General features: G+C 37.0%; 1 protein-coding gene across 3 annotated transcripts in view; it reads left to right on the top strand.

The window, feature by feature from the left end:
- Positions 1-24,631, top strand: part of PRKG1 (protein kinase cGMP-dependent 1) — a 1,327,126-nt gene that overhangs the window by 1,257,129 nt on the left and 45,366 nt on the right. The window lies entirely within an intron of this gene.

Below are 24,631 nucleotides of genomic sequence, written 5' to 3'. Positions count from 1 at the left end.
AAACTTCTGTACTTAAAGCAAATACATTTTCAAATAGTTAAATAGTAGTTTAACTTCTCCCGTTAAGCAGGTACTATATTAAGACACGAAGAAATAGAAGTTTAATCCTGGCCCTCAAAAAGCTTAATCAACATTCAATGGCTTTGAAAACTGAGTTTGCAACAAATATTTTCAAATGTGCAAAATATTATTAGACATTTTACCTGATTCTGTTTGGTAAATAAATGGCTGTAATTTTATTTAATGCTCTTTATGAAAATACCATTCTTTATTCAAAGCACCTCATCATAAGCATACAGAATCAGTACAAATTTTTATTACTTTTCAGTGAAACTCAAGGGAAATATCTTGACAACCGGCATAAGGAGGAGTCCCTTTTAATGTGACAGCAATGCGTTTATCAGAGTCCAGCTGGAGCCAGTTCAGAGATGGGCACAGACGTGCTTTTCAGCTCCTGAGAAAGGAACATCAGGGGAGAGGGAGGAGGTTGGGGGGTCACTGTGTGTGACACCCCTCTTGGGGGCCGGACTCAATTATAAGAGGGACTTTACCTAAACAAATGCACTTAGTGTAACCTAACTCTTTGTACCCTCAATGAATTCCAAACAATAAAAATAAAATAAAATAAATAAATGATAAAAAAAATTAAAAAAAAAGAAAAAGGAGATACACTTCCCTTTGGACTGGGTGTAAGGGACAGGTGGGCTCAAGCAAGTAGCTTAGTAGAGACATGTGGCTTGCAGACCTGGAGTCCTTGGTACAGGGTTGGAGCAGGGACACTGGCCTAGCAGTAAAGAGAGTGGGGGGTGGGCGGGGGCCACTGGGAAAGAGCACACTATCTACAGAGCGGAGGCAAGTCCTATAGGTCATTGTCTTCCGAAGTTCACTTTATATTCTATCTCTATGGAAATGCTGAATGGCTGCATTATAAATAACTTATAAATAACACTAAAGACAACACACAGAGCAATACATTCTCAATACTTAACAAATAACATGTGTCCAGGAATTTTAAAAGGATAAACAAATATGCACCTAACACATTTACAAGGAATAACTTTTTAGGAGGTAAAACATATTTCACAATTTGATGAGCACCTCAAATGTAGAATAAGGCTGCTTTTTCTGAAATTTGAGTTGGCATATGGGTCAGTCCCCATTCACGGATCTCTTCCAATGTGCCAGCCATTCTACTGGGTGATTAGGACATTACAATGAATAACACACTTTTTCCAACTTCTAAGAGCTCCCACTCTAGAAAGGGAAATTAATATGTAGTCATCCAACACCTTGACATTTAAATGTCCAACAGGAACAGAAAGGAAAGAAAATAATGACATTCAGATGAGATTGGGTGTGTTCAGGGTAGTACAGCCGTTGACAAAAAAGCATATGGCACTGGGTATTCCCAGGAGGTCTCCCATCTAAGTACTAACCAGGCCCAACCCTGCTTAGCTTCAGAGATCAGATGAGATCAGGCACATTTAGGGTGAGAAAATAATAACATTCAGATGTACCTTCAAAGATTTATGTTGAGTGAATATCTGTCATGGTTCCTCTCCTTTAGAACAAATTCTATAGCAGCACAAAAGTGTACAAAAGAGTATAGTATGCCAGTGTCGCTTAGATGCGTGAAACTTTGATATCACACAGAGTGACCTGTAAAGAGCCATTACCTTTCACTAACACTCAGTGTTTCACCTAGACGATGAGGATCTCTCTCTCATTCTCTCTCTCTCTCTCTCAAACACACACGCAAACCTCAGTTCTGGGGAAACTTAAATGAGAATAAACATATATTACTTTGTGTTTGTGCAGTGGCTAGCATGTTAGAAATATAATTATGTTAGAAATGGTTTTATTTGTTATGAAAACAATAGTAGAGCTTTACAGAGAGAATGTTAAGTTGTGGGTCTACATCATGAAACGTGGATGGAGAGGACAGGAGGAAAGAAACCAGAAAAGAGTCACTCTGTGAAGTTCCTATAACACCCCCGAAGAGGGTTCCAACTTGGTGCAAATGCAACGGGGAGAACACCCAGCTACTAGGCAGCCAGCTAACGTGACTGCGTGTTTTAGAAAATTAAATGTAGGGATGATAGGGAGAAGCTAGGAAGCAGATGACATATCTGGAGGCCTTTCACCAAGGGAGTAAAAGCTTTTTTTTAATACATATGTATTTTAAGAATTTATGCTTTAATTTATATGATATTTTAATGTAAAGATATTAATAAGGGCTCATTTTAAAAAATTGCTAGCATGACGGTACCACTGTAAGAACCCAGGCAGTCCCTGGGTTACAAACAAGGTAAGTTCTGTAGGTTTGTTCTTCAGGTGAATTTATATGTAAGATGAAACAGGTGCATTTATCTATGGCCTGTAATAGCCTGCATTTGTAATTGCAAGTCAGACATCAATTGGATCGTCAGTGCGAGTCGCGGCTAAGTTAGATGTTTGTAACTCGGGGACTGCCTATATTCTAAGTTCAAAGTTTATTTTAAAGCTAAGTCACTAGAAGTGTTCGGTGCTGTAAAGTGAGGTACACAGAAATTCAGATACAGCAGCAAGAAAATAAAGCTGTTTACATCTCAGAGTCGTGCACTTTCCTTCTTGTCTCTTCGTTTCCTCCTTCATACTGGCAGTAGTTATGAATGCAAAAGAGCAAAATAACTTCCCTATAAAAATTTTAAATCACGAATTTGGATGGGTAACCTTGTAATACAAAAGATACGAGAGAGTAATGAAAGAATGTATTAATATGCATTTTTATAATAATGAGAGAAACATAAATTTTGGTTTTGATGTGTTTAGAATTTCAATGGAAAATGAAGTAGATAACAATCCGGATATTTAATAACTATACATTTAAAAGTGGGAATGAAATGTCTAATTGAATATCTCAAGAGTGGGTTATGTACAGCGAACACCAAAACCACAGAAGGCCGGTTTGAAAAATCAAAGCTTGTACTTTTCTGTCCTCTAGTGGCCATTTGTAGAATTGACCCCAAAGTGGCTAAGGAGGGCAAGCGGGTGGAATAGGAAAAAGCCAGCTATACCGCTGAGACCCTGGGAGTATTTCCTTCTCTTACCTAAATTAACTGAGGGCAGAAGAGAGCTAGTCTTTGGAGATTCTTCAGACTGCTTCTGAGAATGGAAAGGAACTGATGGTTTATGGTTCTGTTGATCAGTCTTGAGTATGCTCTTCTTAGGCACTTAAAAACATAAAAACAAAGGATTACCAAGCAAGAATGGAAGCGTGAATTCTCATCTGATTCAAATAAACCATATGTGAGCAAGAGGTGGTCCTAGGCTTCTGACATTCCGGGAGCTGGCATGTCAATCAATAGAGTCCTTGGCTTGCAATCCTTTAAAAAAACAGCAGATAGGTCTCAGAATGCCAGACAGATAATTTCTCATGGATTTTGCAAGATAAAAATAAAATTGCACAGTCCTAGTAAAGAGGTTTGCCATAAAATGTTGACTGAATAGTTAGATGAAACATCTAAATTAAAAATTAATAAATTTAAAATTTATTAAAGCTGAAGTTAGTCCCCTATTTTCTCATTTTTACCTTTTAATGTTAGTTTAGCCCTAGAATAAGATGTATCTTAGATGGATTATTTTTCTCCTATTGAAAATGTGGCTGGAATTGGTTACCCTTTTTTAAATTTTTTTGAATTGGTTACGTTTTTGACACCATATTTTTCTATGGCCCTTGGAGGTAATAGTTGTTAGACTTTATGTGATTGTTGGTGTTTTTCCAGATCATGTTGTGAGAATTAAATAGATTTAAATATCTCTAGATTCTTGAAATGACATTTTTAACTTGGTGACCACTTCAATTTTTAATAAATGTCTTCAGTTTTCCCCAAATAAAAGCTTTCCTTGACTAGGCAGACAATTTTAGTAAACAAGCTCAGATGCCACACTGAAGTGAATAGCTTGGAGATCCTGTTTTGCTTTGTGAGGGAGCAGACCCTACAGACTTCATTCTAAGTGCCATTCCACTTCCTGTCCTCCACATGGTAATGCAGGAAAACAGCTGTTGTGTGGGAACGGTTCAGAGCTGTGTTTCTCAAACCACAGGTCATGGAAGGGTGGGTAAGTAGGCCCAGTTTCCCTTGCTTCCAAAATAGCACCAAAGGCTCTCTGACCTGGCCTCCGTTCACCTCTGAGTTGTAAGCTACTGAGGAGTAAGTTTATCCTACTTCCTTTTGTTGTATTTATTTTTAATCGGGGAGAAATAAATACATATCCTGGGAGAGGCTGGTGTTCTCTTGAGAGATCTGCTGGATAAATATATATTTGTATATCCCATCTTCTCGTCATTAGGAGATGCGTGTCAAATGAATCTCATAGTCTAAGAAATATAATACTTGACATCACTTTGATTTGTACCTTTTAACATGCTTTATTTTCACCTTACCTTCAAATGATATATAGAGAGATTTATAATGGATTTGATTATTTGGTATGGTATAATAGGAATTATAAGCAAGTGTTTACCTGAAGTTTACAGTTAACCTAAATGCCAAGGATTAAACAATACACATGGGTATACTGGACAACATAAAATGGAAACAAAGTTCACTGGTGGCTTGAGGCACCGGATGTAAACATATTGCCTGGATGGTAAATGAGGCCTCCCCGCTGTTGACCGTGTCGACATCGTCCCAAGAGATGTGTAATAATGACAGTGTGCCCGGCCTTTCTCTTCCTTTCTCTTTCACTTCATAGTTGTCATTGGGATGAAGAATGAAATTGCTACTTTGCCTCTCACTTCAGTGACTTCTTTCAGGGTATTCATGGTTTCAAAAAAAGAGATTCTAGTTTTCAGAAATGTAGGATGAACCAGAAATTCTTAACACCCCATCAGTGGGGCTGCTTTTGAACCGGGGGAGAAGATAACAAGGCCACAGAGAAATACAGAACCCAAGAAATTCTCATAAAAAGCAACAAAATGACAACAAAAAGCACAGGCAGAAATTATTAAATGTCTTTAATCTTCTGGTTGAAATTTTTCTTTGAGGTCTTATCAAGTTTGACCTAATTCCTGTTTTGTTTGAACACAAAGGTGCCCTATTATTTGGCTAGTTACAACACAAAATGGTTTTGGTTCGCAGCAGCTGAGGCAGGATACTCTTAATCTGGATTGACGTCTCAGCTTCAAAAATAATTTGGATTTTTAAACATTTATTAAAGTTTTATATAGTTTTATTTGGAAAATGTTTTTATGGTAAAACTAAATTATTATTCTAGATTTTTAAATTTAAAAGTTATAAGAATTAGGATACTTTTTTCAAGGTGAATTTCTCCTTTCATACCTTTCAAATACTTGCTGAGGAAAAAGGGCCAGTATTTTTTCAGGCCTTCCCATGACAACCATGTACTCGGTGTTGATGAGTCTTCATTAGTTACTATTTTAAGCTAGGCCAATTAACCACAATTTGGTGTAATATTAATAATTTTCTTCTCCTTGGGCAAAATATGAGGAATATTAGTACCTGTCTCTGTGTTTAACCAAAGTAAAATTCAACAAATTAGCAAAGCTATTGATAAAAGGCAAACGATAACATAATCTATTTATAAATGAAACAAAAATGAAAACAAGGAGAAAGAAAGAATCCCTTGTGGGTCTTCTTTGTTTTCGTGATAAGCATTTCTACGAGTACATCCCTTCCCTGTTACACTGGTGGTAAGCAGGTGGTCACATGTTCACGTTCTAGGATGAAAAGAATTGGAGCTGCAAGGCTTTCCCTAGTCACGTGCGACACATTTACAGGCTTATGAGAATTAGCAAAGTCATGGGACAGTAAAGAAATTAACTGAAAAGAATGACAATGATTCGGACAAGTAGGAAATACAATTAGATTGTGTTTTTCTTCAGATTACCAACTGCATAAACCTTCAATAATCCTTTGATTTATGCCTTGACTGATACTCTAGAGTAGGATCAGGCAGAACCAGTGAGGTGGGAAATAAATATTAATGACAAATAATCCCAACCTCTGACTTTACGTATTTACATATTCTATCCTCCCAATCAGCTTTTTATTTTTTTTTTTTTTAGAATTGATAACAAATTCCTGAACTCAACTGATTTTTCCCACCACCTGCTAACAGGCAAGATAATACCTCCCATGTTAGAGAGAGGGAAAGAGCTTAGAGGAACTGGAAAAACCATTGCACTAGCTCAAAAAGCGTTGCGTAACCAATCATCAGCCAGAAAGCACTCATTCTCTTCGTTGTTTTTTGTTTATCACCCACGTGAATTTACATGTGCATACTAAGGGCAAAAAGAGATAATTCTTGCTGTCTTTGCTATGAAATACTGAGCATATCAGAGCCAACTATGACAAAGGTCTTAATGCAAATGAAAGAGGTGGGGAGATATATATATATATATATCTCATTCCTTTTTCTAAACTAATTTATTAAATGCTTTTAGACAGAGAAAGGTTAAAAGTCGGAAGGTTGTCTTTAAGTCATGTGTTCCAAATCCTATGTTTCTGTACACAAATCAGCAAAACAAACTCCGTTTTCTTAGGATCCCTTCCAGCAACCAGATTTTTTAAAACTAGCATTGCTTTGCTTTACTTGCAGAATGAAGTTAAGAAGGCTGTGCGTAGTGTTCATGTTCTGTCAGGGTATGCCCCCCCCCCCTGCTGTTCAGAATACTGTGGAAGTGATTTGGGTGTGAACCTTGAGGCTGGCATGTGAGGACCTTGTGGCCTCTACCTTATCTCTGGGATGGTTTGTTTTTTGAGGAAGCTAGTCACTATGTCACTATATCACCTGGGGAGGAACTGTGTCCTCTGATGACCATCAGCTGGCCAACTGTAGGAGTGAGCCACCGTGGCACTGGACTCTCAATTAGGGTCAGGCTTTAAATGAGAGCAGCCTGAGATAACCTCCTGATGAGAGACCACAGTACAGAACTGCCCAGCTAAGTTACTCCCAAATTCCTGCCCCACAGAAACTATAAAATACTAAACGTTTATTATTTTAAGCCAATAAGTTTTGGAATAATTTGTGATGCACCATTAGATCTATAATATATAACCTTGATTAAAATTTAATGTAGGAAGCATGCTGGATAAAGAACATTATAATAAATTTAATTTCAGAAACTAAGGGAACATTTATTTTTATTTTGTTTTCCTTCTACTGAATATTAAATTTAAGATTATTTGCATAGCACCAGACTTCATTTTGCTTAATTTTTAGCATGGAAAACCTGAAACTGGAAGCTTTTATGTTACTTTAAACAAAAAACCTAAAAATAAGCTAGGTGCTAAGTTGTGTTATTTTTTTTTTTTAAGTAATACAAGTATTCACATCGGCATTCACTAAATCAGTGAAAGAATTAAATCATAAATGAGAACCTGTAATATCAGATTATTTTTATTTGTTTGACACACACAAAAAAGATAATGATAAGTTGGTCTAAAGTGAGACCATTTAAAAATTAGTTGCATGCCTGTTATAAGCTTAATATTCCTAAATATTGTAGTAAGTGCAAAGTAATCCAGTTTTTCTTCCTTCAAGGTGCCTTTATTCTCATTAGTAAGTAAAAACGAATAAATACTAAAACTGCAATAAAAACTAAGGGAGATCTTCATGCAATTGGGTTAAGTACTTTCAGAACTCAGAAAACTGGAGAAATAAAACTGAAGTAGAGTTAGTTAGGTATTCATGACAAAGGTTTGAATGTTAGAATAAATGTCACTTTACTAATGTTAGACATCATAATCTGGGAATGGTGGAGATTAGAGCCTAAGGTCACCAGCTGCTCCCCCTTCACTCAGAGTCAGGGGAATTGTAGCAATGGGTGGGGAGACTCTGCCTTCCAATAGAAACTCCTCAGTGTCAGACCCTTGGTGACTCCCATCCCTCCGTGACACCATCAGGGTGGCATCCTGCTTGGTGCTGCACAGGTATTTTCTAGGATGAATGAGAGTCCAGAGAGGGATGATTTTGATACACTTCCAATAATGTATGTGATGAAAAAGCCCACCTGTGACCTATTCTTAAACTCCAAACCTCCTATGATAACTGAATCTGTACCTAGATTTGTGGAATTTTGGATGTGTCTCTAATTCCTCACCTCCCACTTCCTACTGAGACGTTTATCCCTCCTGCTCTACCAAGGTCATGAGTGACCTCCAGCTGGTGAAACTCAAGTGTTAATTGTCATGTCATTTCTACCTTTCTATAGCTTTTTATACGATTGGCCACTTTCTTGTCCTTGAAACGTTTTCTTCACATGGCTTCTAGATTCCCATATTGTGTGTTTTTGCTTCCTCCTTATCTGTTCCATCCCTGCAACTTTGGTTGATTGCTCCTGGCCTCTGTAACCTTCCAGACTTGGCATGATCCTCAGCCCAATCTCGGACCGCTTCTCTTTCTTACCTATACTTTCATCCTTGCTGGTGTCAGGCAGCCTCATAGCTTTCAGTGCCAACCTGCTGACTACTGCCAGATTTGCATTTCCAGCCCAGAGTTCTTTTTTCAACTCCAGACATCTAACAGCCTCCTTGAAAACATCCACTTGGATAAATCATATACATTGCAAACCTAACATATCAAAACTGAACTCCCATTTTCCTTCGAAACCTATTTAGCTCACTGTTTTCCTGATTTCACTAAATACAACTCCATCCTTCCCATTCTTGAGTCTCAAAAGTTCAGAGTCATTCTTTTCTCTTTTCTTTCACTCGCATCTTGTGTCTACCCAACAGCAAGTCATATTGACTCTCCTTTCAAAGCCAGCCACTCTGCACTGCTACCTCAATCCAAGATACATCTTCTCTTGCCTGGATTATTGCAATGGCTCCTGGCTTGTGTCTATATGTCTGAATTTGCCCTTCTATTTATTGCTTATTTTCAACCTTGAAAAACTACTTTGAAATGTAAATTCGAGAGCAAAAACTGACTTGTTCAGAGTCCTGCAAAGGCTTCATTTTCAGAGTAAAAATTGAATCCTACAGTGGTCTACAAGGCTCCAGACAATTTGCACTCTTCTATTACCTTTAGCTGGCCCCATGTCATCTCCTCTCCCTCCCCTTTCCTGCCTTCAGTCTGGTCCAGCCTCTCCAGCTTCCCTGGTTGTAACACACACCAGACATACTCCCACCCCAGGGCCACCTCTGCAGTTTGTTTCCTCTGGGCAGAAAACTCCAAGCCCAGATCACAGGCGGCTCCATCCTCCATCTCCTTCTTAGTGAGATCTTCTTTAATCTGAGCCCAAACTGCAGCCCCCTTCGTCCTGTTACTTCACTTCCTTCCTGCCTACATTTTCTCCACAGCAGGTGCACAATGGAACACACTACGTTTCGTGTGTTTGTCTCCTCCACCAGCACATAAATCATAGGAAGGTTGAATTTTAGATTTTTTTTTTCTTTAGTCTATTTTGTCCACTATTGTGTCCTCAGTCAGCATCTAAAACAGTGCCTGGCATATGTTTATTTTTTTTGGTAATTTGCTAAAAGTAGTTCACAATATCCTAGAACTGCTTGGTTCAGCTGAAAACAGACAATTTGAATGGTGTTTTGATTATCGCACTCAGATTACTTAACCCAAAATAAGTCTGAGTTTGTTCAAGTTCAAGTTTGTTCAAGACCTTAGTCTATCAAATGTCTTTTAGCATAACTGACTTGTACAGTTTCTCCGTCTTGAGAGAGTTAGATTGGTAAATGTTAAAAAGGCTGCAGGATTTTCTGGGAATCCTAGTTCATACCTCACAGCAGCGTGTCTCTGTTATTAACCTGGGGCTAATTGCTGTCACTCTTAGTCATTTGCTTTTTATTATAAAACATGCAGGGCAAAGATTATATCTTACCAATACTGAAAATGTACTCTGTTGTTTTAGGTCAAATAAAATGTCATTTCTATGCTGAAAAATAATGGCTAAAAACATGTGTCATAACCGGACACGGAACAGTTCACACCTGCCCCCAGTGTCCTCAGGGGTTTGAGTGATTCACAGAGATAACGGAGTCCAGGATCATAGGATGCCTAGTGAGCAGCATTTTCATTCCACAGAGACTCCAGAATAGAAACATCCTTTATGTTCTCAGGACTGTTAGGTATCTTGTGTATTTCATATAGATACAGCTCAGAATCCATGGGGAGGGGAAATGATTGAAACTTTGATGAATTGAGGTCAATATGGTAGTCATAATCACTGACAACGTAAGATTTATTGTGAATTCCTGTGAAAATGAACAGAAGTAATTAAATATCAGTAGATTCCATCTAATATCACAGTAGGATGCCTAGTGAACTAGGCAGATAGTAAGTCCAGCACACTTACAGCATGACTCAAACATTACAAATGCAATACATGTAATCCAAATATTTGTACCCCCTTAATAGTTTAAAATTGAAAAAGAAGATCCTAAATTGTAAGAGATCTCATATTTTGTCAAAGACACATGTTAATTAGTAGAATAAAATATAGTTAGAGAATTTTAATATGTGGTCCTTAAAGCAGTTCACAGGATTCTGTTTCTTTTTTTAATGAATTATCATAATCAAAGGAAGGAGTATATGAAAGCAACACGACTTCCAAACTCCCATCATAGCACTTGTAAGGTTCCATCTCACAAGTAAGGCTGATAAGGAAGTGGTGCTGATCTAACACTTAGTAGTAACATCTCTTTTTCTCTTAAAGTACTATACTTCATAACATGCTATTTTGTTCTAGAGAATAAAATATAATTGGCCTTTTGTGGGTTCCACATTCGTGGATTCAACTAACCACAAACCAAAAATGTTAAAAAAAAATTGTGTCTGGGCGGCACCTGTGGCTCAAAGGAGTAGAGCGCTGGCCCCATATACCGAAGGTGATGGGTACAAACCCAACCCTGGCCAAAAAAAAAAAAAAAATGTGTCTGTACCAAACCTATACAGACTTTTTTTGTTATTATTCCCTAAACAATGTAATATAGCAACAATTTAAATTGTAAATAAAGTACTTACATGCTATTAGGAATAGAAATAATTTGCATATACAGGAGGATGTCCATAGGTTATATAGATTGTATGCAAATGCTGTATCATTTTATGTCAAAGACTTGAGAATCTGTGGATTTTGGTATTTGAGGGAAGCCTTGGAGCCCATCCCCCATGAACCCTGAAAGATGACTGCATATTCCATTGAGAAATGAGATATGGCTTGTACAAGAAGAGAGCCCAGTGCATTTAGTGAAGTTCAAAGACATAAATAATAGAAATATCTTTTATAATCAGCATAAGAACTAGAGTGTTGCAATGACAGGTTGATAGTGTGACACAGTTTACGTTTTCCCCTTCTGGGGGAAGTCACATTGCACATGCGCCCAGTTATATTATCACTGATTTTCTATGGATCATGAGTGGGAAATTGTTTTCTGAGCAATGAAAAAAAATGTAATTTCCATGTTACTTCTTTATGTTTCTAATTTCAGATCTCCTTCCCCTTCCAGAGGAAGTTAGTGATGCCATAGCTTTAATGTCTGTTTTAGCTGCAAAACTGAAATGTTCACTTTCTGTTAGAAAATCTAAAACAGGTGGTATACAATTTCTCATGATTTGGAATTCTTGAAAGGCAAGTACATTTGAAGTTCAAGTGTGGGTAGGTTAAGGGGAAGTCATAGCCTGGGTGACATTTTCCTGAATAAAAAGAAAACCTTTCTTTTGTAAGGCAATTGTCTGTGCAGCTGCAGCTCTCAATTGCATCCCCTGCCATAATCATTACAATTTCATTTCCATTAACTTTGTTCAAGATCCAAAAATAATTCGTGTTTTGATTCTGATTTGGATTTCTAATAGAAAGTAAAAGATGTGCAATGAAGAGGTAGCAGCTAAACCAGGGATGTAAGCCACTGCATTGCTGATCCCAGAAGGAATCTGCTCTGGAAGGAGGGGACCTGAGCTAAAGGAAGATTTCTTATCCTTAAATCCTTAGGGAAAATCTTTTGACTCAAAAGCCCTGCTTTTCCCCCCATTTGTTCTAGCCGGGTAAACATTTTTCATAAAACAATGAAATTCCGCCTGAGAATGAGAGGCCTATATTATGTATAAGTTCTTCTGCCGTGATTCTTAAAGCTGTTACATATGTTTCTCATTTCAGGTGTAGTTGAGCAAACATTTGCCCCTCTTTGCTAAATGAATTTATATGAAAATGCATGGTACAGTGCCTGGAACATAAGCAGGTGTGTAATTTTAATGGAGCACATGGACGTGGAATGTAGGTACAGTGAAAATGCTCTTCCTGGAGTGTGCCAGTTTATTCTTATGTGTTCACACGTAGAGTACTGTGGACACAAGTCAGAATCTGGCTAACACAGACCAGGCTCTTCGGGTCAGCATTGCTGGTTGGAAGTGGGCAATTGATAATAGTTGATAGAATGGAGAGCAATGGAACATCTGTACTAAGTGGATTTGAAAGCCTCATCATGTCACTGTCATCCCAAAAACATTAGCCTTTTTATGACTGTTTTTCCCCTGGCATAGACATCTCCATGTGATGTTTTGTATTGTATTGTAATCACATAGCTCGTTAACTCGTGTGACATGATGAAATGTTGCAAATATGCTTTGATAGAACCTAAGACATAGATCTTTTGTGTACTACTTTTCTTTTGTTGTCAATTGTCAGTAAAAATGATGCAGAAACACTATTCTGTCTTTTCTTTTTCATCTTATTGTATCATAAAAACTCAGTTCTGGGACCATTCCCTTACTAAACATTACTCAGGGGGTAAAGACATTGTAAGTCTTGTAAGGCATTTTCTCTTTTGAATTTTTTTTTTTTTTTTTTTTGTAGAGACAGAGTCTCACTGTACCGCCCTCGGGTAGAGTGCCGTGGCGTCACAGGGCTCACAGCAACCTCTAACTCTTGGGCTTACGCGATTCTCTTGCCTCAGCCTCCCGAGCAGCTGGGACTACAGGCGCCCGCCACAACGCCTGGCTATTTTTTTTTTTTTTAGTTGTTGTTGCAGTTTGGCTGGGGCTGGGTTTGAACCCGCCACCCTCGGCATATGGGGCTGGCGCCCCACTCACTGAGCCAAAGGCATTTTCTCAAAGGAGGATTTGTAATTATTTGCCAATGGAAGTAAAGTAGAAGATCTAAGATTTACCTTTCCATTTCTAAAAGATACACTTAATAAATTTCTGGTCATAAGGCGTCCACACATTGCACCTGCATGTTCTTGATGAAACCAATGAGATCCTTTGTACCTCTGGAACTTGACCAGGTCTTTGCCCTGTTTGCCAGTGAACCAGTCTCAAGGTAGCTTTAAGGAAGTGAATCATACCATGTAAGCCCTAGGAAAATAGGAGGGGGGTTATTTGCAGGATTGGGTCACTGAGTGACTTCTTGGCAACTCTGTTCTTGGCAACGGATTCATCCTCAGAAGGGACACCCTCGGACTATCTATGAATGCCTCTCGAGAATCTGTTTTAGTCATTTCTAGGCTCTGGATTACGATGGTTGTTGCCTGATTCTGTATCTCTTACCTGACTGTGCCTAAGAGCGTGGTGATATATCATCTGCTTTTCACAAGCTCAGGGAATAGCTGAAGGTAAGGCTCACACGCTTAAAGCAACACGAGAACTGTATGCTTTCTTCTGTCCATGTGACAGCTCATAAATTCCATATTCCCTCGGATTATTGATAGAATTGTTAAAAGTATAATGAAATTTAAATTTGTAAAAGGAGGCTCTCTTCTTCCCTTCTTTTAATAGAGGTTCTAGAATGGACTTCATCCATCACATAGTCCATCATTGTCAGTTCAATCCATTCATTTGATAGTACCTGATTACACATGGATGGATACAAGATACGGGATGGTTTAGAAATTAAATGGTGAAAACACAGCATAAATTAGCAAATAGGGCAGCAGTACAAAGAGTTAACAGCGTCTACTGGGAGCATCATAAACCAACAATTAGAGCATTTTGAACTAAGATATAGAATATTGGAGAAGGGAGAAAATTCCAACATTATGGCATGCTGGGATCTTCCTAGTTGTCTACATTAATTTTATCTCGATAGTGATGCCCCTATTGTCTCTAATTTTCCTTCCATGAAACTCTATAACCTAAATCCTAGCCCAGGAGGCTGTATGTGTACAGGAGTAAACTTAGGTCAGGCAAAAATTCACAGACAGAAAAATCAGACAATTACTAGTAACAAGAAACAACTAATAAAACAGTACCTGGCACACATTTAAAACTCCATGAAAGGCAACAGTTATCTTTTATTATCATTATTGTTAGTGATTGCCTATAGTTTTGTTTCACATGTACTGTCTATCATATGTATTATTTCACATGTAATATCTACCACAACCCCAGGCAGTTGGCTTATCGTGCTTATTATTAAACAAGCGAAGAAAACCAAGGCACAGATAGATTAAGGAGCTTATTCTGGGACTTGTCCAAACACAGTGGCTCCAGAGGTTATATTTTAATCATTGTATATTATTGCTTCTTTGAGTATTCATTCCTTAAAAGAATATATTGATATATTATAGCCCCAATTCTAATACATTTGGCTGTCTGATTTTATAGCTTAAAGAAAATAATTATACCTTGGTCATATATGGGAAGTAAGACAGGTTCCCTGACTCTATCAGAAAATAATACTTAAAGCCTGACCAACTAATAAAACATACTATAGAAGTGTTCTTGGGGTCATCTCAAATGATGTAATAGCACAGTAACTGATTATCCAAGTTGATGAGCAGACATCCTTTGAATGTTCTGCTGTGTTCGATAACTTATGCTTTAATTGACGGGGAGAAGATAATCTACTCTAGAAATGATAATCTACTCTAATTTTTTTTTTCTTAAATGGAGTGAAAGAAATTTATGTGGTTATTAGAAGGGATAAACTTTAACAATCTGAACAACGTGCTTCATGGTGTTAGACACTGGGGGTTACTCTTAAAGGAATATTTATATTTTATCAGTGTTTCAAAGACCCTGGATCTAGAAAGTATCCTATGAAGCTTCCTTTCCCTAATGCTTAAGGCTGAAGAGGTTTTTTCTCATTATGGCAAAAACCTAGATTCATAATCCACTGTAAGGCTAAAGAACAAACCTAGCAGATTTGTAATCCACTGTAAGGCTAAAGAACAAATCTCATTTGTTATATATCACCTAAGAAAGAGCTTAACTCTGAACAAATAAATACTCTATGTTGGTGTATTTAAGAATAGTCAGAAAGGAATAGAACTCCACTTCCTGTGCATAAATATATTTCCTAAACATATACGACAATGTACATCAGCAGCCTGAAATCCAAAACTGGGTTGCCATTAAGTTTTGTTTACAACCGTGCTTTCCAGTCAGCAAGTGACACTCTAGAAATTCCCAATAAACTATTTCAATTTTTTCTGTCTTACTGGGAAACCTAGATTTCTGTCTTTTCTAGCTCTGCATATAGGAAGGGACACCTATATTCGGAAAAAAATAAAATAAGTTATCTTTGAGCAAGCTGAATAACTCAGTGATATCAGGGTCATTTTGTTGCCTGTGTGAGTAGTTTGATTCCTCAGAAATTTTGGCACCAAAATGTCAATTATCTGCTTTTTATAAGAGAAAATTCCAAAATTCCACAAATAACACATATTATATAAATGATCTATTTCCTATTATATGTCTTAAGTGGTATCTTTGTGTAAATAGTATATGCTATAGTGTAGTTTCTTTACTCCTGGAGCATCCTTCAGAGTTTAATAACCATAGAGTAATTGCTGCTAAAATAATCAGATTGCCTCCATTTTAAATCATTTCATATTTTATGTATTTTATGTGTTTATACTAAGGTTAAATGTTCTATCTGTTTCTCCCATCCCTGGCCAAATATCACAAGAATTACAGAAATGAAGTCAGGCATGGTGGATCACACCTATAATGTTAACATTCTGGGAGGCCAAGGCAGGCAGATTCCTTGAGCTCAGGAGTTCCAGACCAGCCTGAGCAAGAGGAAGACCTCATCTCTAGTTGAAAAAAAAAAAAGAAAAAGAAAAATTAGCCAGGCATTGCAGAGGGCACCTGTAATCCCAGCTACATGGGAGACTGAGGCAAGAGGATGTCTTGAGCCCAAAAGTGTGAGCTCTGATGACACCAGGGCACTCCACCGAGGGCAACAGAGTAAGACTCTGTCTTAAAGAAAAATAATCACAGAAATGAAGAAAGTATGTGAGTACTTCTGCTTCCATTCAGAAGAAGGGACTACCCCTCCCGGAGTCCTCTACACTCAGTCCCTTGACTTCGGCCTGTCTTACTTCACTTACCACCTGTTTACAGGTTCCTGTGAACAAGCAGAACAAGTTTCTAAAGTTTCCATCTCCAGTGCAGCAGTTTCCTGTTCTGATGGGAAAACAGAAAGATTTTCTGTCCTTTGCATATCTACAATTCTGTTATGTTTGCAAAGTTACACGAGGGTAAATCAGACAGAGAATCCAATCAGATACTGTCTGGTTTTTGAAAACATTAAGCGGACACCTAATATCCCATCTGTTACACCTGCTAAAGAAAGGCAGCATGTTTAGGAGATATTCTTCTCACTTAACATAGCTTGTTCTATTGTCAAAAGAGCTTGAAAAATCAATTTAATCCACCTGGGGCATGTGAGTTTGGAAGCTGTTAACTTGTGAAGGAAAGTTTAATAACTTGCTTGAGGAAAGGAGAATTGAAAACAGGTAAATGAGAACAAGGTATGGTCAAAAGTATCTCTAGAAACTATGTGGAAAAAAGAAAACAAATATGAAAAAAAAAAAGCCCTCTAGTTGTTAACTGGCATAAAGAATAATTATTACATGTCTGAATGTCTCCTTCCAATTTCCTTCATTTTATCCTTTATCTCAAAAAAAATGGAGAAAATGGTTTTGCGCTATTCAATTAGTCACATACAAGTGCAGGGCCAGGAAATCTATGAAGTGAAAGTGAAGGTCGCTTTAAGTGTTATACCAGTGTTCATCTGAACCAACAGTACAGTGAAAGTTAAATTTGGTTACAGATTTATTCTAAACTTCTGTGAAAAAAGACCAATGTGCTCAGAGAAACAATTCTTAAATTAACTGCGTGCACAGGTAGAAAAGAAAAGCCACTGCCATTTGAGGGTATTGAGTTGTTCCCCCTTCATCTTGTCTCTACATCTTTCGCACCTGTGATTTTAAAATGTACTGAAAGGCACCAAGTTCAAATATTGTTGTCATCTGTTAATTAAATAAATACTATTATTAATTAATTTAATTTATTAATTAATTAAATACATGTCATCATGTATTTTATTGTGATTCTTCTCAATGATTAGACAGATACCTCAGCAGTGTGGGAAATCTGTAATGCCTTTATAGAGGTACCTGAATCTGATGGGGGCACCTTTCCAAGGTAAAAGTTATGAAGAAGATCACATTTTTATAAAGCTCTCTTTGTACTTGTTGGTCCCTGTAAGTATGGACTGTATTAGAAACTACAGAATGATCATCTCAGCACAAGACCAGAGTTCACATTATCAGTGATGAGTCGTATCAATAGTATGTCTCTCGATATTATTGTATAATGGAACAGCCACATCATCTCTGTGATATTTCTCTCTCAACACTCATAATTCCAGTCTAATCATGAGAAAAATATCAGACTAACCCCAATTGAGGGGTATGCTACAAAACTCCTGACCTATACCCCTCAAAACTATCAAGGACTTCGAAAACGTGACATGTGAGAAACTGTCAAGGGAATCTAAGGAGATACAACAAGTAAGTCTAATATCGTCTCCTGGATGAGCTCCTCGTCCTTAGGAAGGGACAATAGGTAAAAACCCAAGAGCATCTGACATTAGTTTTTGAAAAAAAAACAGCAAACCCCTATAGTTTGCCTTATTTTTCAAGTTTTTGAAAAATGTTTTATCGATGCAATATTCAGTTTTATTGGCAACATCATAGAACAATGGCACATTTTGCATCCAATGGCAGTTACTTGATAGCAAGTGTAAGATATTTCCTGGGACCTAACTCATTTGATAAGTGCACCAATAACTACGACTGAACAACTTGATATGGCAAAAATTTTGCTTCATTTTATTCTTTTCTGCTTATTATTTTCTATAAGATGTACAGGTTTTCCCCATTTTTTGAGAGCAATTGCTTGAAACTTGGACACAATTTCCTGGGACCCTCAGATGCTATGCAGTAAACGTCTGTCACACATGTCAAATTAACACCACTAGTTCTCTCAAACTTATATATGATCATTAGCATTTGTAATTATGAGCTGTATAGACTTGTGAATCTCATTTTAGAATATTAAGTCCTGATCCCAAGTCCCAAGATTTAATCAAGTCTGTTTTTGAATTCAACCTATAATTCTGGTATGAGTCCTGGGAGGGGAGGGAACCTCCGGTCTGTTCCAGTTCTATTTCAGACATCCATACCTGTCTTCTCCAACTGTGGTACTGACCACTGAATTGGTCTTCTGCCTGCCTCCTTTGTGTATCAGGAAAGCAAGATTCTCTGAAATGCAAGCCTCTGGTAGTATTTTCCTGAAGCAGGAGCTTCAGGGTTCTGGAGTTAGAGGAAGAGGGCTACAGAGAAGGAAAAAGAGCAGCTGTGGGCACCAGGGCTTTCTGCAAAGTGTATATCTCTCAGAGCACTCAGAATCTGGAATTATCAAGCTGCAAGGGAGCTCAATGGACATGTCTAGCGCACACTCATTAAAGAAGAGGGAATATGTTTCATATGTTTGTTATGGGTCAACTTCCTGATTGCTCCTTTGGTTATATTCCTAGAGGTGGGGAGGCTGATTTGTAATCCTCTCATCTTTTTCCTACCCGGTATTTCATTTCACTCTTCTTTTCATTCTTTGGCCCTTTGCGGCCACAGACCCCAGCCCCTCATCCATGTGGTTCATACAGAATCATTCTGAGACTTTTCACTTTAGAAGATCACTGTTAGTAACCATAGAAAAAACGTACAGCTTGGATTTTTACAAAAATCTATAAAGACAAGGTAGCAAATATTCTGATTCCAGAAATAAAGGCTGACCTCCAGTATTCGAGTCCTGTCTAATCCTTCTGTTCTCAATTCAATTGTCTGAGGGATCCCTTTGATTAAGGGATCAAATTAATTTTAAAATTTAATTAGGATTAAATATTCCCATATTTTTTCCAAAAATTTTACCTTCCATATTAAAGAATGACCTATAAGAAAAAAAGCAGAGACTTGTCTTTAGTGTTTGAGTAGAAAAGAGATTTTTATACTTGAGGGTGAAACTTAGGCGGCCTTTATCCATCCCTTCTTGGGTAGTATAGGCCCTGGCAAAGCTGCCCTCATGGAAATGGCCATGAGAGTACTTCAGGAACAGGGATTTTTTGGGGTTGGTGTGAGGCAATGAGATAAGGATGAGGGACCCTCCCCCACAGGCCTGAATTGCCCCAACAGTGAAGACTGAGGAGGAATCCTTTTCCTCTCTCTTCTTTCTCCTTAAGTCTTATCTCCCTAGCTTGGGAGACCTTGTTTTGAAAGTCACCAGCGATGGACCCCCCTGGTCTACAGTAAAAAGCAAACACCTCAGGACTGAAGGAGGAAATATTTGCTTTTCACTGAGATGAGAGAGAACTGTCTCAGATCACTAGCTTCTAATAGCTGTTCATTTATATAAAGGCAACATCTATTCTGGCATAAATGAGAAAGAATTGCATGTTTTGGTGTTTTAATACATATATTCAAGTATTTATAGTCACTAAAGCAAAAAAAATAAATCATCACTAGGTAACTTAATAAACGAATTTTCTATTATGGCCAATGATTCCTTAAAAGTAACAAACACCAAGAGAGGGGAAAATCTTTAATTCCATTATTGCAAATTTGTTCTCATGGCAAAGCACGTTCAACTTAGACCTTTATCTCAGAAAAAAAAAAAAATCACCTCAAACTTTGGAGGAATTCTTTCAGAACTGAATAAATAAAACTGCATAATGGTTAATCCACCAACACTGGGTAGCATATCCTCATTTATCTTTTACAAATGCTCTCTGACATTCAAAATTTTACAATGTATCTTTTAAGCACCAACGTACTTTCATTTGGGGCCCTTTTATTTAACTAGAGCACACACAGGCACAAACCTCATCATAGGTAAGAGCACGTGCTGCTTAGCCACAAGGAGGCCAAATTGATCTTGGTTGAAATGTATAGTCAAAGAGCATACTATTCAAATATATTTTATAAATTTTACATCTGCTTCTGTTTCTTAAATATCAAAACCTTATAGAAACTGCAGAGATAGAATCAGTGAAACTATTACAGACCACAAGTTGGCATGCCAGTTCCCTGTGCCTAGGTCTTTGTGACCCGAGCTGAGTCATTTACCATTTCTAGACTCATTACTTTATTTTTAAAGCTGTGAGAGTCAGACTAAATGAGCCCTAATGGTGTTGATCCAAATTTTTCACCTTAATAGTATTTTAAGAAATTGTGATAAAAGCATTTCTAAAATTGTGTGATTAGACTATCTGTGTAAAAGAGATTTATTTGTTTGGAATAAAATGTAAATAATACTAGACTATGAAACACAGGACAGGTTCCTAATCTTAGTTATTCTGGTGTTTCATTACTGACCCCATTTTTCAGCAACTGGTTTGCATAACTGCAAAATAGAAGTAAAAATATTTGTTATCTCATCCTCACAATCAGTGAGCATAAATAAGACAGAGTTAAAAATCCTTAGAAGAAAGGTGGTTTCTAAATGCAAAATATTTTTGCATTGCTACTATTCTTAATATGCAGTAGATACATGGAATGCAATTTTCCTATCGATTTCTGTTGGCTATATTTCCTCCAGGGAATGTATTTGAAAAACAAGGAGAACTATTTCATGTCTAGAGTGCTCCAAAAGAAAAAGAAGTCTGTGTTCCCTGAAAACTACAATTTTGGAAATAGAAGGAGAAAACTAATGTTATCTCCAATTCCCTGAAGACGAGATTATACTTTCCAGAGGAATGACATAATAAAATTCTTTAGATTTATTAAGTTACTTTTAAACTTTTTATTTCTTCAATTTATTACATCTGCTGCTACAAGGCTAGTCACTATACCTCAAAGCTGTACAATAAAATACATTAGAAATTCTCTCTTTTCATTTAGAGTTTTAGGAGTAGGGGTTCTTATGTTTAAAAAGATTTTTTAAAACTTTGTTAGAATAGGACCTTTATGAAAAGACTTTTATATGAAAAACATGATTCAACAGGCAGTAACTATTTCCCATTGCTTCAGTTTCAATAAGTTCAGTTGTCAATAAGACTTTTATACAGCAATGAAATTAGTACGAGATGATGACTTGAGTATTCATACTGTCCATTTTTATTTCAATTACTAAGCTTATTTAATTTTAAACATTTGAGAATTAAAGAAATAAAGACACATACCTCCTGACACTTTTCAGACACACAAAGTTAAGCAACATGACAATGAAGCAATCATCCCTGTCTGTCATTTAAGCCCAAATCACATCTGTGTCAAATATGTAATTACATCTTATTGGTCCCATTTCCAATGCTACTTTTACTCTACATAGTTATTTTTCTGGCTGAATTTTCATTTACTTTTTCAGACCTACAAATTGGTCAATACAATCAGCTTATTAAATCAGGAACTGTTATTGTATAAAATCCCGTGTGCCAAATTAAGTGGTCACTCGTTACCACTTAATTATAAACCAGGTCTACATGTTTTGTGCCGAGGGCTCATTTTCTGACTGTCCTTACCCTCCTTTTTACTATTTCTGTAGACATTTATTTATAGATAGCTGTGCAGTCTATAAATTTATTCATAGATCCGTATTCACCTAAGTATATATTTGTCAACACCCCTAGATAGGCCAAGACATCGAAGAAATCAGGACTTGAAAGGACGAAGGCTTTGGCAAATCAGGAGCACAAGTCATGAGATTTGGTCTGTGTGCTGAGATGCTCCCTTCTGTCGGTTTTTAAGTTTAGAGTAGACATTAATAGTCCAATTGAAATTCATCTTACCTACTACATTTATTGCGAAAATCCACAGGTGTTTACTGAAACATTTTATTGTTATAGATTTCCCCAAGAATTTATAAACCTAAACTCAACAGGAAATAAAATACCCACGAAAACAGATGAGTCCAGGCAAAGCCTAGATAACTGATTTGCATGTGGATTAGTGAATGTTAAGGTGCTAACGTCTACTAATCCATATGCAAATCAAGACGCAATGCTTAGAGATCCTTAAGACTGGACTGCTGTGATTATAGAGGAGCTGGGCTAAAGCAAATAGGGACACGTTTGCCTTTTCTTCTACTGGCTTCTCATGAGCCATCCGGGACTATAGCACTTTGGCACTCAGGCTTTGAGTGTGCATAGTATTGTCTGCTTTTAAAAATAATTCTGAGCTATTTCTGCCATTGCAATATTGTAGTGAAGAAAAAAATTGTAAGTTTCATAAGTTTGGGATGAATCATCATATTTGATTTCCAGTATATAGAAAGAAATGTTCACTTCTTAATAATAGTGATAAAATACAGCATCCAATTCTGTTAATTTAAAATGACAAAATTGATTCTTAGGTACTATGTTAACAATAGAAAAACAATGGTGGTGAATAATGAAGGATATTTGATCCTTACTCCTTGGATTTGCAGAGGCTGGTAATGTTGGAAGGATGGTAATATAAGAACCAATGGCTTTTATCTGTTTCCTAAAGAAATGTGAATGAAATGCTGCGCAGACGTGGTTTAAAAGAGGAGGTGGGGCCGGGGAGGAAGGAAGAGATTGAGACTATTCCGGTGTTTTCTTCTGTTTCTAGACTACGACGTATAGGTGTCACCTTCTGTCTTCTAGACTACGTATAGGTGTCTTGGTCTCACCTTCTTTATACTCGCAGCTTTATGTTGTCATTGCCTTCGGAACTTCCCTTGGTACATAAGAGATGAAATAAGGAGGTGAAAATCAAGGCAACCTTGCCTTTAGAAGTTCTTTCAAAAAAAAAAAAAAAAAAAACCTCAATACTTCACAATTTAAAGAGTACTCATAGCAATTTTCTGTGGTTTCTAATCATCATAGCTCCAGAAGAATCTTATCGGGCATGTTTAGGAAATGATATGTTATCACATCTACACTTGACACATGTATTCTTTTGAATAGTTAACCTATTATAGGGCCGTGTAAGCTTCCTGCAGGTAGAAGGCCAACCAAATTAACAACTGTTGGAGAACACACTTTATACTTTTTAAAAACATTTTAAGTAGCCACATACCAGGTACTGTATTTCTTACTAACATGTATTTCCATTTGCACTAGACAACTGTCTGCCCATAAACACCGTTGCACAGCTGAGTCTAATTCCTAGGTACTGGACCTAGTACCCTATACTGCTAGTAAGTTCATTAGGAACTTGGGTTGCACATTTACCTCCACACATGAAAGAAAGTTGCTTAATAGAACAATATTACTTAACCATTTTTTTAGTCCTTTTCCCCACTCAAATGGTTATCAACTGTAAGTAAAATAGAGCAAAATTAATGGGCACAAATTCTTTTCAAATAAACTCCATATTAAATGGAAAAATGAGAATATCCCTCCCGGTTACGAGCAAGAAGCTGAAGAAGCTGAATCAGGTATAGCTTAGCCTCTTCAGAAAGGCTCCCCATGCAGTGACTTCCACACTTTAAAAGAATCCTTAATTCAAGAAAGGACAATGTACATGGTCTCTGTGATGAAGATGTTATTTGTCTCTAAAAATAAGTGAGACGAAAAATAGATACGTGTGAAATAATTAAGCAGCTGATAAGATTTTCTTTGTGGGATAAGAGAAACTGCTACTGTTATGTCTAGATGATTTAACATCTCCTACAATCAGGACCTGACAAAACAGGAACAGAATGGGGGGTCAAGAGCACAATTCTCCAAAGCCCCTTCACAATGATTCTTATCAATAGCAAAATGAAATCACCCAAGTAGGGGATATTTTAAAACTTCACCTAGTAATATTAGTAAAGTAATAAGCAAGGATTAGTGTGATTATAATGTTACCAGTATATGTTCATAAAAATATATGAAATATTTTATTTAACTGTAATCAGTGCTCACAGTGTATGAGGGAGTACATGTTTATGTGGATTTTTATGATTAAAGAGAAAATGTTCACCGTTTAAGATGAAATTTAATATATTCTTCCCATTAATTAAGGTGCCATCATTTATGAACCAGATAATAACTATAAACAGGTCAAGTGGTCTGTAGGTCTTTCCCTTAGATGAGCAAATATAGAGTAACTGCCTTATAACTTTTGGATTCTGTATCTGCCTTTTGTTGGCAAAGTTGCTTCTTTTTTTGTTTTATTAGTTGCATTAGTTATTATAGAACTACTGTTGATTCTTATGACTCTAAGACAAATAATGGGAGAAGCCCAGACAAACGTGTAAGAGCCCAAACCTTCTTGCAAGAACATATCACCCCAAGCTACTTGTATCACTGGCCATTTTAATCCACCAAAAATTCTTGTATGATTTCTAGAACTTCCAGAGATTTCCAGAAGGCTTAGAGTTATAGTTTTCAAGCTTTACTATGCATGAAAATCACCTGGCAGATTTTAAAACCTATAGATAT

This window comes from Nycticebus coucang, chromosome 3, assembly GCF_027406575.1.
Source record: "Nycticebus coucang isolate mNycCou1 chromosome 3, mNycCou1.pri, whole genome shotgun sequence".
NCBI lineage: Eukaryota > Metazoa > Chordata > Mammalia > Primates > Lorisidae > Nycticebus > Nycticebus coucang.
The sequence above is the reverse complement of the archived record's forward strand: the minus strand, read 5'-3'. Positions and strand labels throughout refer to the sequence as shown.